The sequence below is a fragment of the Cnephaeus nilssonii genome (genome assembly GCF_951640355.1).
Source record: "Cnephaeus nilssonii genome assembly, chromosome: 6".
In the NCBI taxonomy this organism is placed as follows: domain Eukaryota; kingdom Metazoa; phylum Chordata; class Mammalia; order Chiroptera; family Vespertilionidae; genus Cnephaeus; species Cnephaeus nilssonii.
This window is the reverse complement of record NC_137077.1, coordinates 39023685-39038938: the sequence shown is the minus strand read 5'-3', so window position 1 is coordinate 39038938 and position 15254 is coordinate 39023685. Positions and strand designations below refer to the sequence as shown.

The 15254-nt window shown below is 36.3% G+C and overlaps 1 pseudogene across 1 annotated transcript; it reads right to left on the bottom strand.

Annotated features, from left to right (window-relative positions):
• Positions 1 to 381: 381 nt before the first annotated feature.
• LOC307102102 (tumor susceptibility gene 101 protein-like) lies at positions 382 to 1196 on the bottom strand (annotated as a pseudogene). Its single transcript has one exon. The product of its transcript is annotated as a tumor susceptibility gene 101 protein-like (transcript).
• Positions 1197 to 15254: the final 14058 nt, after the last annotated feature.

The window sequence follows — 15254 nt, the reverse complement described above, 5'->3', positions numbered from 1 at the left end:
AAAGGAATTGGATGGCTGTGGACATTGGCTTAGAAAAACCACAGACGGCGAGAAGCATCAGGAATCATGCCAATTACCAGATCCGTAATGAAAAAAATGTAACCCGGGTAAAATAAAAATCCCAATTACAAATCAGATGCTCTGAATTCTGAATGTTCACTACTCATGAGGTAATTTGCTTGAAATTCATAAATTACCATCAGTCCCAACAGAATCTACAGCCCACAGTACATGAGACTCCCACAAAGAAAATCCACCCTTTAATTAAAAATATTTTATACTTAAATGATAAACAGCAATAACTTATTCTCGGCACCTACTGATCAGAGAAAGGAAGAGAAGGAAAGACTGCTTTAAGAAGAGCTCAGTCTCCAGCTGCTATCAGAGAAGGCAGTAGAGGTCCCTGGGACCGGCATCCTTCTTGCTTTTTGCATTAGTGCTCTCAGCTGGAATTGTTTACCAGACAGAAAACATGCTTTAAGAAGACATCCAGGTCTATTACTCTCTGCCTCAAGGCTCCTCCCAGGTAAAAGGTAGAGTCTTCAATAGCATTTTCCTCCATGTATAGATTTAGGATCTGCTTATATAGTGGAGCTGTGGGAATGATAACTTCATCACTATCATTGTTTTCAGACTGATTTTCCATTTTCTCCAGAGTAGAGCTGAGTTCTTCATCCTTCTTTCTCAAAGGTTTTATGTTTTTATCAACCTCAGGTGCTTCTTGATCTAAACAGATAACCATCTCTTTGAGTTTCTGATGACCCTATTTCAGGTTCTCCTCTGTCCATTTCAAAACATTGAGCTCTGCCTGGGTACTGTCCGTTTCCTCCTTCTGCCATCTCAGCTTTTCACTGACCCCTTAGATGAGAAAAGCTTGGAAGGTGTCCTCACTGATTAGCCAACCCTACGGGGACCAGCAGTGGTCACAGGAGACTGGTAAGGGTACTGGGAACTTTGTTTGGCAGACGCGGACCACCAGGTGGGTAAGAACAGCCAAGGAAACCATGAGGATTCAAGAAGTCTCAGGATGGGTATGGAAAGATTCCACTGGGCATGCCTGGCATGAAGGAAGTATTTGGCAACCCTGGTCTGTTTTCTCTTGCTAAAGATTGGCTTTTATTAATGTGCTTTCTATCCTCTGTAAACTTTTTGTGCTGAATATTGGGACTGACTATGCTAAATAAAATCTGTTGCATGTTAAAAAGAAAAGAAAAGAAAAGAAAAATACATCCTTCCTGGAGATGACATTACAATTTTTAAAAAGGTCAAACTATACATAAAATGCAATTATAATGCAAAAAGAGTCAACAAATGAAGCAAATGTAAAAATTAACATTTAAAAAACTAGGGATAAAAATAGTCTAAATATGACTAATTGATATTAGTATTTAAAATTATTTTTAAAAATACAAGAAGGTACAAAATCCACAATGTAAGTATGGCCACAAAAACAAACAAAGAGAAACTAAATGTGGAACAGAGCCAAATGAAATATCTCAGAATGACAAACATAATTATCAAAATTAAGAACACAAGGACATATTATATGGAACATTAAACTCAACTGAATAGGGATAATAAATTAGAAAATAGATTTAATTGTTTATGCAGAATAAAGTAGGGTGAGACAAAGAGATAAAAATACTTATGGACATGGAAGATAGTGAGTGAAAATCTAACAGACAGTAATTGATACTCCAGAATCCCAGAGAAGGTTGGAAAGATAATAGTCCAAAAGAAGTTAATGGCTAATAATTTGCTAATATTAAATGATATTATTAGTTTTTAGATTGAAGAAGTTCAAAAATGGGTAAGTGAAATTAGATGCATTCTATGTATCTCTTAGTGAAGGCTAAAAATCACATGATCATCTCAATTGATGGAGAAAAGCATTTGAAAAATTCAATGCCCTTTAATAATAAAAAACTTAACAAATTAGGGATAGATAAAATTAACCTTAAAATAATAAAATCTACTTAAGAAAAACCCATAGGCCGAAACCGGTTTGGCTCAGTGGATAGAGTGTCAGCCTGCGGACTGAAGGGTCCCAGGTTCGATTCCGGTCAAGGGCGCGTACCTTGGTTGCGGGCACATCCCCAGTGGGGGGCGTGCAGGAGGCAGCTGATCGATGTTTCTCTCTCATTGATGTTTCTAACTCTCTATCTCTCTCCCTTCCTCTCTGTAAAAAATCAATAAAATATATTAAAAAAAAGAAAAAAAAGAAAAACCCATAGAAAACATCAGTCTCAATGGTAAAATACTTTTTCTCTAAGTCAGAAGCAAGGCTTTCACCTGCTTTCACCACTTAATCTCCTTGTTAGTTACTAGAGGCCTGGTGCATGAAAATTCATGCACTGGATGGGGGGATTCCTTAGCCCAGCCTGCCCCCTCTCACAGTCCAGGAGCCCTCAGGGCCTGAGGTGACCCGGAGATCAGGGGAAGGCGATGCTCCATCACACCTCTGCTACTGCCACTGCCGGCAGCGCAAGTCTCAGCCGTCCCTGGTTACCTGAGCCTCAGGTGGCCCTGGGCAGCTGGGCAGCCACCATCCAAGGCTTGCCTGCATCTTGGGCTGGCCCTGAGTGGCTGGGGATCTGAGGGGACTGGGGGACTCTGGAGGTAGGCACGCGTAGCAGTCGGGCCCGCCTGAGGCAGACCCGGCCTTGCCATGTGCCTTCCACCCTGGTAGGTTTGAGGGGACTGGACACCGCTATCTTGTGGCTGTGGGTGCCATCTTTGAGGGCGTGGCAGTCAATTAGCATATTCCCTCCTTATTGTCTGTGGGCGCCCCAGGGCAGTCAATTAGCATATTAAATCCTTATTGACTGTGGGTGCCCCCATCTTTGAGGGTGGGGCAGTCAAGTAGCATATTCCCTTCTAATTGGCTGTGGGTGCCACCATCTTTGTGATGGTGTAAGGGTCAATTAGCATATTCCCTCTTTATTAGATAGGATAGTTCTAATCAGAGTTTCTGTTTCTTCATGATTCAGTCTTATAGGTATTGTGTTTCTAGGAATTTGTCCCATTTCATCTAGGTTACCCAATGTGTTGATGTACAATTGTACTCCTGTGTAACTCTTTTTATTTCTGTAGAATCAGTAGCAATGTCCCACATTCATTTCTGATTTTTGTAATTTGGGATTTCTATCTCTTTCTTAGTCTATCTAGCTAAAGGTTTATCAATGTTGTCAATCTTTATACAGAACTAATTATTGGTTTTGTTGATTTTCACAATTTTTAAAAATTTTCTATATGATTTATCTCTTCTCTAATCTTTATTATTTCCTTTATTTTGCTATCTTTAGGTGTAGTTTGTTCTTCTCTTTTTAGATTCTTCAGTTATAAATTTAGGTTGTTGATTAATATATTTTTAATGTAAATACTTATAGCTATAAAAAATTTTTAGCATTGCTTTCATTGTGTCCCCTAAGTCTTGGTAGTTGTATTTTTATTTTTATTCACCTCTAAGTAATTTTAAATTTCCTTTGTAATTTCTTCTTTATCCATTACTTGTAATTTTTCCTGTTTTTCTTCTGTTATTGAGTTCTAACTTCATTCTTTTGTGTTTTGAGAACTCATTTTGTATGATCTATCTTTTTAAATCTATTGAGACTTAATTTATGTCTTAACATAAAGTCTATACTGGAGAGTGTCCCACGGGCACTTGAGAAGACGATGTCTTCTGTTGTTTTAGGGTAGAGTAATGTGTATATATCTGTTAGGTCTACTTGTTTTATTGTGTTAAGTCTGTTATTTACTTTTAATCTTCTATCTTTTTCTATCTGTTACTGACAGCAATGTATTGAAGCCTCCAACTATCATTATAGAGCTCTTTCTCTCTTCAATTCTGTCCACTTTTACTTCTTATATTTTTATGGTCTGTTATTAGGTGTGCAACTATTTATAATTGCTATATCTTCTTGATGTATTGAATAGTATATAATGTGGGTCTTGTTCTCTTGTAAGCTTTTTTTATTTAATATCTAGTTTGTTAGTATATTCTCCCCTGATCTCTTTTGATTACTATTTGCACGCAATATCTATTCCCATCCTTTCACTTTCAACATATTTGTTTCTTTGGGTTGAAAGTGAGTCTCATGCGGAGAGCACATAGTTGGATAATGTTTTATTAATTTATTCTGCCAAACTCTGCCTTTTGATTAATAGTTTAATTCATTTAAATTTAAAGCAATTATTGATGAGAAGGGACTTACCTTTGTCATTTTGCTATTTGTTTTCTCAATGTCTTGTACTATTTTTGTTTCTCAATCCCTACATTTATTTCTTCTTTTGTATTTAGTTTATTTTTTATACTTAAATGTTTTAATTTCTTTCCTATTTCCTTTTGTGTATATTTTATAACAATTTTATTTGTAGTTATCATGGGTATTACATTTAACATGCTAAGCTAGAACACTCTAATTTGAATTTAAACCAGCTTAACCTTGCAGTGGTTGGCAAACTGCGGCTTGCAAGCCACATGCGGCTCTTTGGCCACTTGAGTGTGGCTCTTCCACAAAATACCACGGCCTGGGCGAGTCTATTTTGAAGAAGTGGCATTAGAAGAAGTTTAAGATTAAAAAATTTGGCTCTCAAAAGAAATTTCAATCGTTGTACTGTTGATATTTGGCTCTGTTGACTAATGAGTTTGCCGACCACTGCTCTATAGCATGCAAAACTTTGTACCTATACCTCTCTAGGCTCAACCACATTCAGTTATTAATGTCACCAATTTACAATTTTATACATTTGTGTCCAAAACATAGACTATAAAAATTTTTAATACTTGGGTCTCAAAAGGAAAATTTTTGGTAGAAGACAAAAAGTGAAGTTACAAAGCAAATTTACAGTAATACTAGCTTTTAAACTAATGATTTTTAAAATGTATTTATCTCTAAGATACTGAAGAAAATCAAAAGTAGAGTTACAAGGTAAAGTTACAATAATGTTAGTAGTTATAATCCCCTATGTATTTACCTTTATGGAGACCATGCTTTCTTTTTTTTAAATAGTTTTTATTGATTTCAGAGAGGAAGGGAGAGGGAGAAAGAAACATCAATGATGAGAGAGAATCATTGATCGCCTGCCTCCTGCAACCCGGGAATGTGCCCCTGACTGGAATTGAACCAGAACCCTTCAGTCCGCAGGCCGACCCTCTCTATCCACTGAGCCAAACCAGACAGGGTGAGACCATACTTTCTTCATACAGCTTTGAGTTTCTATTTAGTGTTCTTTCTTGGCAACCTGGGGGACTCCTTTTGACATTTTTTGCAGGACAGGTAACAAACTCCCTTATCTTTTGTTTATCTACCAATGTCTTAATTTTTTTCTCACATTTGAAGTACAATTTTGCTGGATATAAAATTTTGTTTACCATTGACTCTCTGGCAGGTTCTCTAAATTGCTGGGGTGAGTAAAGTAAAGCTACATCTGCAGATCATGACTTCTGGACCCTGCTAGGTCTCATCAGTAATGTGTTCCAACCAAAGAGCTGAGCCCAGATTTTTACTGGTCCTCAAATAAGTCAGAATTGTCAGTTGGACCGACTGATGGCTGAAATTCAAGCATCCATAGTTTACAGAGAGAATAAGAGCAGAGAAAGAAAACCCCCTGAAATGAGGGTTTTTGACATATTTACAAGTAAATTTGTGAAACCCCTCGTGGTTTATTTATAAAGATACCATCCTTTTGTAAACCAAGGGAGACCTAGAACTAGTCACAGTTCCTCCCATCCCAAACATTCCTCTACCCTTTTACCCTGACTTGGTGGGATACCCAACAGATCAACTGCTCAGAACAAGAGTAAGCTCAATGAAAATGCAAACACTGGTTTTAAAACCTGAGGTATTTATTTTGGTGATTATTTCCACCTGGCAGCACACCAACCCCAGAACAATACATCCTGCTGCTGCCCAGGCCATTTTGCTGTGATACCTGTCAAAGGTCACCCAGGAGCCTGCAGAGACTTTTCTTTATTTCCTACCTTACGGCAGAGCAATGCAGACCTCACTCCCTCAGAAATGTTATTTTAAAGATTAAGAAGCTGCACTTTCAATTTCAGATTTTACTATATTGCAGGAGAATATGTTTAGGAAATTTCTTTGTTTATGGAATCCAACCCACACATATACACACATGCACAATCAAAGCATAAATTCAATGACATTTCCCTCTAATGTGACAAATCTATGTTGCATAAATCACCAGAGGGATAATTCCAAATCTATAAATAGCATAAAAGGCTTCATCTCCTTTTTCGCTCAGTCTGAATCTTCTTATGAACAAAGGAGTGCTGAATGGTCATCCCTATAAAAATCAGAAATATTATCATCTCTCCAATCTGATTTATAATTGGAAAGATTACATGCTAGGTAGAGGGTCAGGAAATTATCACACAAACTTCAAAGAATATATCTTAATATATTCCAGGGAACCATAGCTTTGTTTAATTATAATGTGTGGAAATGACCATAATACAAAAATGATAATCATCTGTAGCATTCTTCTTGATCTAGCAATATAACAGCATTTATAAAGTGGTCATGCACTTTATACTCAAAGAAAAATGTGTTACTAATGAGGGTTGGTGAAAACAGCAATTCCTTATTGAGAATTTACTGGAGCTCAGCACTTTGCATACTTTCTAATTCTCAGAGAACCTTATAATATATCATAATCAGCACTTCACAGTGAGGAGACTGGGGTTTCCTCAGTGTCCTATAGGTAGTGTCATACTATATCAAGCAATGTTACAAGTAGGAAATAGAAAACATGTTAGATATCTCCAGCAGAGATTCAATAGGGAGAATAAAAGTCTTTACAAAGTTGTTGGAAAGGTAGAAGAGATGCGAGCCTGGGGCTTTCAAGGACAACTGGTTTCCAGGTCACAACACTTGTGATCTGAGGTGAGAAACTAGGATTGGAGCTTCTGCCACGACTGCTGACATCATAACAGCCTCATATCCCATCACACACTGTCACTGTCAGACCATTGTTAGCTACCACAGCCATGTAAGATGGTCCCCATCTCATTTCCACTTTCCAAACCTTATCTGAGTAAATTTCGTGGGTAAAACCAAAGCACATCCAGAATTCTAGCTGTAAAGGAAAAGTGCTTTCTCCTACCATCCCTTGTTACACCAGGGGAACATTGAAGAAAATGAAATGGGTGTGCTCCTACCTTAGAATACAGCCAATCCCTTTGTTTGCTCAGCATTTATGCATGTGCTTTTATCAATAAAGTTCCCAATGCCGATAATGACAAAAATAAGTAAAACTGTTTAACTCTCCCATGTAACTTACACTATCCCCAATCAGAAGAAATAAAAATCCCATCTGTCACTGGGTTTATCTTACAGGTATGTTCATTCTTATTCTATCTCTATTACCATTAGGTCTTGATATTCTATCACTTTGGGATTAAATTAAAATTTTGACCACTACTGACTTGGTTCTGTATAAATTAGTAAGGAAAGGAGGGTGTTTGTGATTGTGTACATGAAACAATAAATAATGAGTAGCTCCTATTATCCTTGATTCTGCAGCTGAGCACTAAAGATCAAACTACTGAAAAAAAGAACACCTAGTGGGATTTAGATATGGAGTCACATGAGGCTTCTTAGCAACACCTGTCTTATAACCACATAGACCAGATAGTAGAGAAAGAGAGGACGATAGACTTCCTCAGACCTAATTCTAGAAGACACTCCTGGATCCTGATTTCAGTATACTCAGCACATAGCACCAACTTGAGCCAAATGTATCCTCTATGCATGCTGGCAGGTCCAAAAGAAAAGAAAAATGATGGGCAGAATTCTATGTGCTCAGTTCTCCAATTCCAAAGGTTTTGTTTTTGTTTTGTTTTGTTTTTTCTATAGGGAGGAGTAAATTGGAAAGGGTGATGGCAAGTTTCTTTCTATTTAGTTCAAAGAAATGGAGGTTCCTACTTTGGAATACAAAATTAGGAATAAGTGCAGATGAGGAGAGAATGATTTTTGTATATCAACTGTAAAAGCCAAATTTCACATGAACATTTTTAAGACAAATTATTTGTTAATATCAGTAGTGCCATTAATAATCAGCTGGAGGAAGAGCATGGAGACTATGAATTGGTAACTCTCCTGTATAATAAAGAACACTCAAATAGTCACTTAGGTGGTTTAAGACCATAGAATGAAATGGTATGAACTAATTAGCAAGGAAGATTGATAATTGTAATCCATATGAAACAACAGGAAACTTTAAGAATCTAGATCACCATAAGGTTTGTTTTACAAATAAATTTGTGAAATGTGTTTCTGATTATTTAAAAAAAAACACAGTAGGAATAGGTCTCCTTTTCTTAAAATTTCTGTGGGGTTTAGATTCTTTATATATTTGAAACAGTGTTTTAAAAATCATTATCATTCCAGTTTAACTAAACATTTCTTTTTTAAATATATTTTTATTGATTTCAGAGAAGAAGGGAGAGGGCGAGAGAGAAAAAGAAACAATGATGAGAGAAAATCATTGATTGGCTGCCTCCTGCATACCCCATACTGGGGATCAAGCCCACAACCTGGGCATGTGCCCTGACTAAGAATTGAACTGGTTATAGATAGAAGCTCAACCACAGAGCCATGCCAGCCAGGCTATCTAAACATTTCTAAACTAGTACATGAGTTGAAATTCTGCCTTTCACCATATGTGGGTAAATAAACTCTTGTCTTGAAAAATGTTTTTTTTTTCCTACTTTCTTCCCCAGAGTGTAGGCTGACAAAATCTTGGATACTCTACTTTTTCACTTACTACTTGAGACATCCTTCCCATCAGCTTCAATACCTTTAACACCTACATTGATAATATCTATAACACCCTGGCTGCAGGTAAGAATTAGTCATTTCCATTCTCTATCACTCAGATAGATGGCTTGTGGTCTAGGATTATGACATCTGGGTGTAACAGTGTACTTACTTTTCTTTTAAATGAATGAAATATGAGAAGAGGAATGATGGGGAAAGAGGCTTTCAGCTCTTGCTTGCTAATTTCAAAAAAAATAAATAAATAGAGTCACATTCTGAAGCCATGATCTACCTCCAATTACTTACATTTTCTTGCAAATAAAAAGAGATATGAAATTTATGGATAATAATGGAGATCAATCAATTTCTTCACACAGCTCAAAATAGGAAATACTGTAAATTTATGCCTCTCATCAAGGAACTGTTCTGGTACTGATGAGATATTCTTGTATGTCCTCATCAGAATCACATGCGCTGCTTTAGCTTCATCAAAAGTATTTATCTGACTAGTACCAAGCACATTATACAGCAGCAGAGAGGTTATGGCTGTCACCACATGATTTCAAAACTTTGATGATTAATCCCATGTGCTAGTAATGACAATACCCCTCATCTAGTTCCAATATTTCTGTAGCCCTTATCTTTATTCTAAACAACCTGCTTAGTTGTTGATAACAACAAAACGTCTTAGAATTGGACTACCCAGAGAAAGTTGGAAAGAGTGATGTAGTTTTAAAAAAATTGATAGTTGGCTAACTTTATAATTAGATGGATGTATAGGTAAATAGATAAATTAATTTGATGCTTAAAAGGATTATAGAGAAATGGATAGGTAGATAGAAACTAGATAAATACAGACATACATATAAATATGCCTATATGTATACTTACATACACACATATCCATAAGTTAGATATACCAGAGAAAATACACTCACCAAAATGTAATAGAGGATATTATTAATTTTCCAGAGAAAAATATTAATAAACTACTTTGGGTGGATAGTGACATGATCAGAGTGAGTTAATTTCCCCCAAATATCCATTTCCCCTTCTTTCTTGATAAATAGAACCTTTAGGTTTTAACTGGACTCATTGATGCCTAGAATAATTTTCCAGGTTTGCTTAAAGTTATTGTGTGACCATATGAAAAATACTGGCAAGTGAAATTTAGCAGAAGTGTTATGTGCAATTTTTTTTGGAAAGTTTCTTAAAGAGAAGTAGAAAAGGTCATTCCTTTCTTTTGTTGATTCACCCACTGTGCTGATTGGAATACATATGTCTGGAGTTGGGGAGCCACCTTGAAAGAGATTGGGAGACACACATTGAGGATGGCAGAGAAATCAGGATTGGGAATTTCAGTTCCTATTACCATGGCACATCATACCAGCCTGGGACTGAGATAAGACTGCTCTTATGAGGGAGGGAAATAAACTTATATCTTGTTTAATATCCTGCTTTGTGGAGTCTCTGTTACAGGCAGCATAATAAAAGCCAAATAAGTATTGTGGGTTACTAAAAACATTAAAATAATAAAATATGATCAATAAACTGTCTATTATGGGTATGGATTTCTGATGGAATATCCTTTTCTAAAAGTGCACAGTATGTAAGTTTTGAGTAGAAGCTGAAAGGGCTTAGATTATTTGCATAATAGGAAAAAGAGAAATTTTAATTTTGGGAGGAATCAAGGAGTGAAGAAGAGTAAACAAAAGTTTTCAGTAAAGAGTGGGAAAGAAAGAGAAAAACTCCTACAAATAAATTCAAAGAAGTGAAAAAAAGAAAAGAAAAGCCCATTTGTTCTGACAATTGAAAGTGATATTGCAAAACTAAATTGTATAATGAAGATTTTTAGCATGTTTGTTTAGGCTCTGCTAGAAATCTTTTTCCATGTTTTTCCTTCACAATCATCTCTGAAATCTAGATAACTCACTAAAATGCATGTGTGTAAATAAAAGCATAATATGCTAATTAGACTGGATGTCCTTCCAGACAAAGCTGGGGCTGCGAGGGAAGCCCAGGTCCTGGGTGCCAGAGGGAAGCTGGTGCCAGCAGCCAGGGGAAGGAAGGCCTACTCTTGCACGAATTTCATGCATCGGGCATCTAATACCTATATATACACTGAGTGGCCAGATTATTATGATCTCTGAACGCCTAATAATCTGGCCACTCAGTATATATGTGGCCAGTGCACAACTTGAAGACTCATTAGAGGCCCAGTGCATGAATTTGTGCATGGGTGGGGTCTGGCCAGCCTGGCCAGGGGGAGGGGACATGGGCGGTTGGCCGGCCTGCCTGCTGGTCAAACTCCTGGTCGAGGGGACAATTTGCGTATTAGCCTTTTATTATATATGATATACACTGAGTGGCCAGATTATTATGCATTCAGAGATCATAATAATCTGGCCTCTCAGTGTATATTTCTGTATCTATATACAGTATATATATATATATATATATATATATATATATATATATATATATATATATATGTAAGTTTTTTTTTCTTTTGGGTTGAAATCATGATGATTAAGAGCAAAAATGAAATCTATGTAAGAGGCCATAATAGACAAGGATTTAGTTGGGTCACTAACACCTGAGATACTCTTCATTTTCTTTTCCTTCTTATGATACTCATAAGAGTAGAACTAGGTTTTCTTTAATCTCTGTACACATCACACATAAATAGTAAGTGTAGATAGAGAAAAGGCTCAAGGACTAGGGCTAAGCACATGAGGTAGGGGAGAAGACAATCAGCAAAGGAGAGAGAGGAGTGGTCAGTCTAATAGAAAAAGACCCAAAAGAAATTTGTGTGCCAGAAGCAAAGTGAAGAAAATGTTTTAGAGGAAAAGTGGTCAATGATGGGATATGTTGCTGATAAGGCAAATGATATGAAAACTGGACTTGACCCCACAATTTGACAAGTTGGAGGTCATTGGAGACTTTCACAAGCATAGTTTCCGTGAAATGGTAAATAGCTGAACTGGACAGCAAGAAAGAATGAAAAAAGAGGAATGAGAGAAAATAAATATGGACCATCTTTTGGAGAAATTTACTGTAATTGGTCTGTAACTGGAAGGGTGTGGGATCAAGAGAACATTTGTTTTTTAAAATGTGAAAAATAATAGCATCTTTTAATGCTAATGTGAATAATCAAATGGAGAGGGAGAAAGTGATGAGCTGGAAGAGAAAAGGTCTTGAGTTGGGAGGGAGATCCAGTGCACAACTTGAAGACTCATTACTAGAAGGAGCATGGGTCATTAATACGCAGTTAACAGGAGAGAAGACAGAGTATAAAGATACAGAAATAGATGGTTTGGACACGTTTGATAATGGCAGCATGTGAAAATAGCATTCATTACATTTGAAATAATTATTTTCATTTCATGGTAAAGGGGTGTCTCTTCCATTAGATTTCAAGCTGTCTTTGAGCTTGGAAAAATCCCAAATTAGTGTATCTAATGCATCACTATGTCCTCATCATAAAGAATAGTAGCCACAATTCAATAAATACCCAATAAAGGATGAGTGAATGAATTATGCCTACACATACACACACATACATCCATCACCACCACCACCACCACCACTGTCACCACCACTTCAATTGTATTATGCTTCTACCTGGTTAGTATGTGAATATTAAGTTTTAGAGGTTATCATTCTAGAAATTCTAAATTTCTAGGCTATTAAAATTCCCAAATACTCCATACAATATTTCTTACATATGAATAAGATAAAGCTTTCTGATCTCCTGCTACATTTACAACCTTCCATAAGGAAACAAAGAAAGCTGCAGGTGCTTTCACATTTGTGCCACACAAATCCACTCCCTGGTCACAGAGAATTGGACCTAAAGACAAACAGCAGAGGCTCTTGAAATGAGCCATGATGAGAAAGGACACTGCAAAAGCTTTCATGATGAGAAAGGACTCTGCAAAAGCTTTCATCTGTATTGATGAGAAAAAGGTATTTATATTGGATGTAACTACCAAGCATTCAGATTCTCTTCTTCTTGGGGCACATGAATGAAAGGTACAGAAAGTGTAAGGCAAAAGCTAACACAAGGCACTAAGAAGACTGGTGTAGATAGTAGATAAAGCATACTTGAGTCACTGTAAAGGTTGTGGCACTGGAGTAGGGAGCAAGAGAGGTCTTCTGAGCAGCTTTCTGGGATTGGAGGATTTTTATTGTCACCACAGTAATCTGAATGATGTTTCAGTGTTTTATGACACCTGGTTATGCAGCTCCAAAGGCTGTTCCTTGTTCTACCTTCCTGCAATAGCACCCTTTAAATGAAGTTAGTAAGAGTAAGACTCTCTGCAATCTCAAATGTACTGGTACATATTATTTATACTGAATTGTGTTCTTCATAGTACATTATCTCTGGTACTCTAAGCTTTATTTTTTTCATTAATATCCACATGGGGGAAAAGGAGACATATATAAAACTTTAAACAATAAAGAATTTTTTAAAATATCCACATGAATGTTGAATCAATTATAAAGTTTGTGAAGGTAGGGCCAATGTCTGGTTAATTTGAAACATGGAGTATAATGGCATAGCTATAAAGTTATATATTTACTAAATACTGTGGGTATTTTTATTCTTTAAAATAATTGTTTTTCTTCTGGATAGCTATTATTAAATGGACAGATAAGTATGAATAATGCATTTCAACTCAAAATAACTATTCTTTTAGTTAAATAGAAAATAATTTTAATAAAGCTTATTTACCTATAAATTCATATTTCTAACTTCTGACTGCTTATCAGAGCACAGAAATTAATTGCTATAATATCTTTCCTTTTTTTTGGAACATTCTGCTTTATGTCTATCTACTTTAACTTCATACAAACAAGATCAAACATAGCCTGCTGTTTGGAGCTTTTAGTCCTTGTCAATGAACTATATGATGACTTTTACAAAGTACTCCCTTTATGTTTGCATTGTGACTTGCTTTTAATAGTCTTTCTCAAATATGGGATTTTATTTTAATTTAATTATGAAGGCTCCATTAATCTTCTGTGGTTTCTTTCCACACACAGGACTCTCTTTTTTCTCCTTTGAGCTTTTGAAACACAATTGAATATAACAGAGTAAATTTTTAAAGAAAATCTATAATAGTTAAACATAATTTTTTATTTGATAATGATCTTAGTTTCACTCCTCTGTCAAGAGGATGGCAAGTAGAATTGTGATTGCTTGTGCCCTACTTAGCACTAGAAGCATCTTGCAGGTCTATTTCTAGATCAGTTCGGTCAAGAGTGATAATCTTCCTACAATATTTTGTTGAGTTTATTTAAAAACATACTAGGAAAATTCTGAACAGTATTATTTGGGAGTATATATTTTAAAAGGACATGGCCAGGGTAAGGGATTCATAGGGACTTTTGCAGCAAATATGAAGTAAAGAAATACGGCAACTGTTTAACTTTTACTTAAGTCTGCAGATCCTGGCTAGAAATACAGTTTTCTAACATCATTGGCTACCTAAACTCCTAACCTCTTTTAAGCCATATGTTGTTTATGAGGGGGGCTTAACATGTTTCCATTAACAGGTGTGTGAGGCAGAATAAAGGCCTTCCAAAGAAGTCTGCATCCTAAACCCTGAGACCTATGAATATGTTACATTACATGTCAAAAGGGAATCAAAATTGCAGAGGAATAAAGGTTTCTAATATGCAACCTTAACATAGAGAGATTATCCTGGATTTTTCAGGGTGGACCCAATATAACACAAGAGTCCTTCAAAGTGGAGGAAGTAGGCTGAAGAGACAAAGAGATGTGACAATGGAAGCAGTGTCAGAGTTGCTGTGTTGTTGGCCTTGAATATGAGGAAAGGAAGAATGAACCAAGGAATGGGGGTGGCCTCTAGAAGCTAGAGTGAAGCAGGGAAATGGATTTTCCCTTAGCGCTTCCAGAAGGAATGCAACTCTATTAAACTTTTACTTTAACCCCTTAAGGCCTGTGTTGGCCTTCTAACCTACAGTACCGTAAGATAATAAATTGGTGTTGTTTTAAGCCATTGAATTTATGGTAATTTGTAATGGCAAGAAATAGGAAACTAATACACCAGATATAATGATAAAAGTAATTCTTTGTTTTTGGAGTATTTCTGCAGTGTGTTGATTGGTTACATTCCTCTTAATAGAAAATTTTGTGTGCTGGGTCACAACATCAAAGTTTAAAAAATTCAAGATTAGCATCAACAAAGGAAGGTTTTCACTGGAAATGCAATAGCACAAGAAATATGACAAGCTACTCACTGAAGTTTGGGAAGAACATACTCCCATGTGCAGTTACCATGTGAATTTCCAACTTTCCAATTGCACCAGCTTATCTGATTCATGCTAGCTTCAGCTTCCTTGCACAGCTTTTGAATGCACAGATGTTTTCTATTTTTTTTTTCACACTAATTCACATTGTTTTGAGACTTGAAGATTTGCAACATCTACAAAGCTATCTTCTCT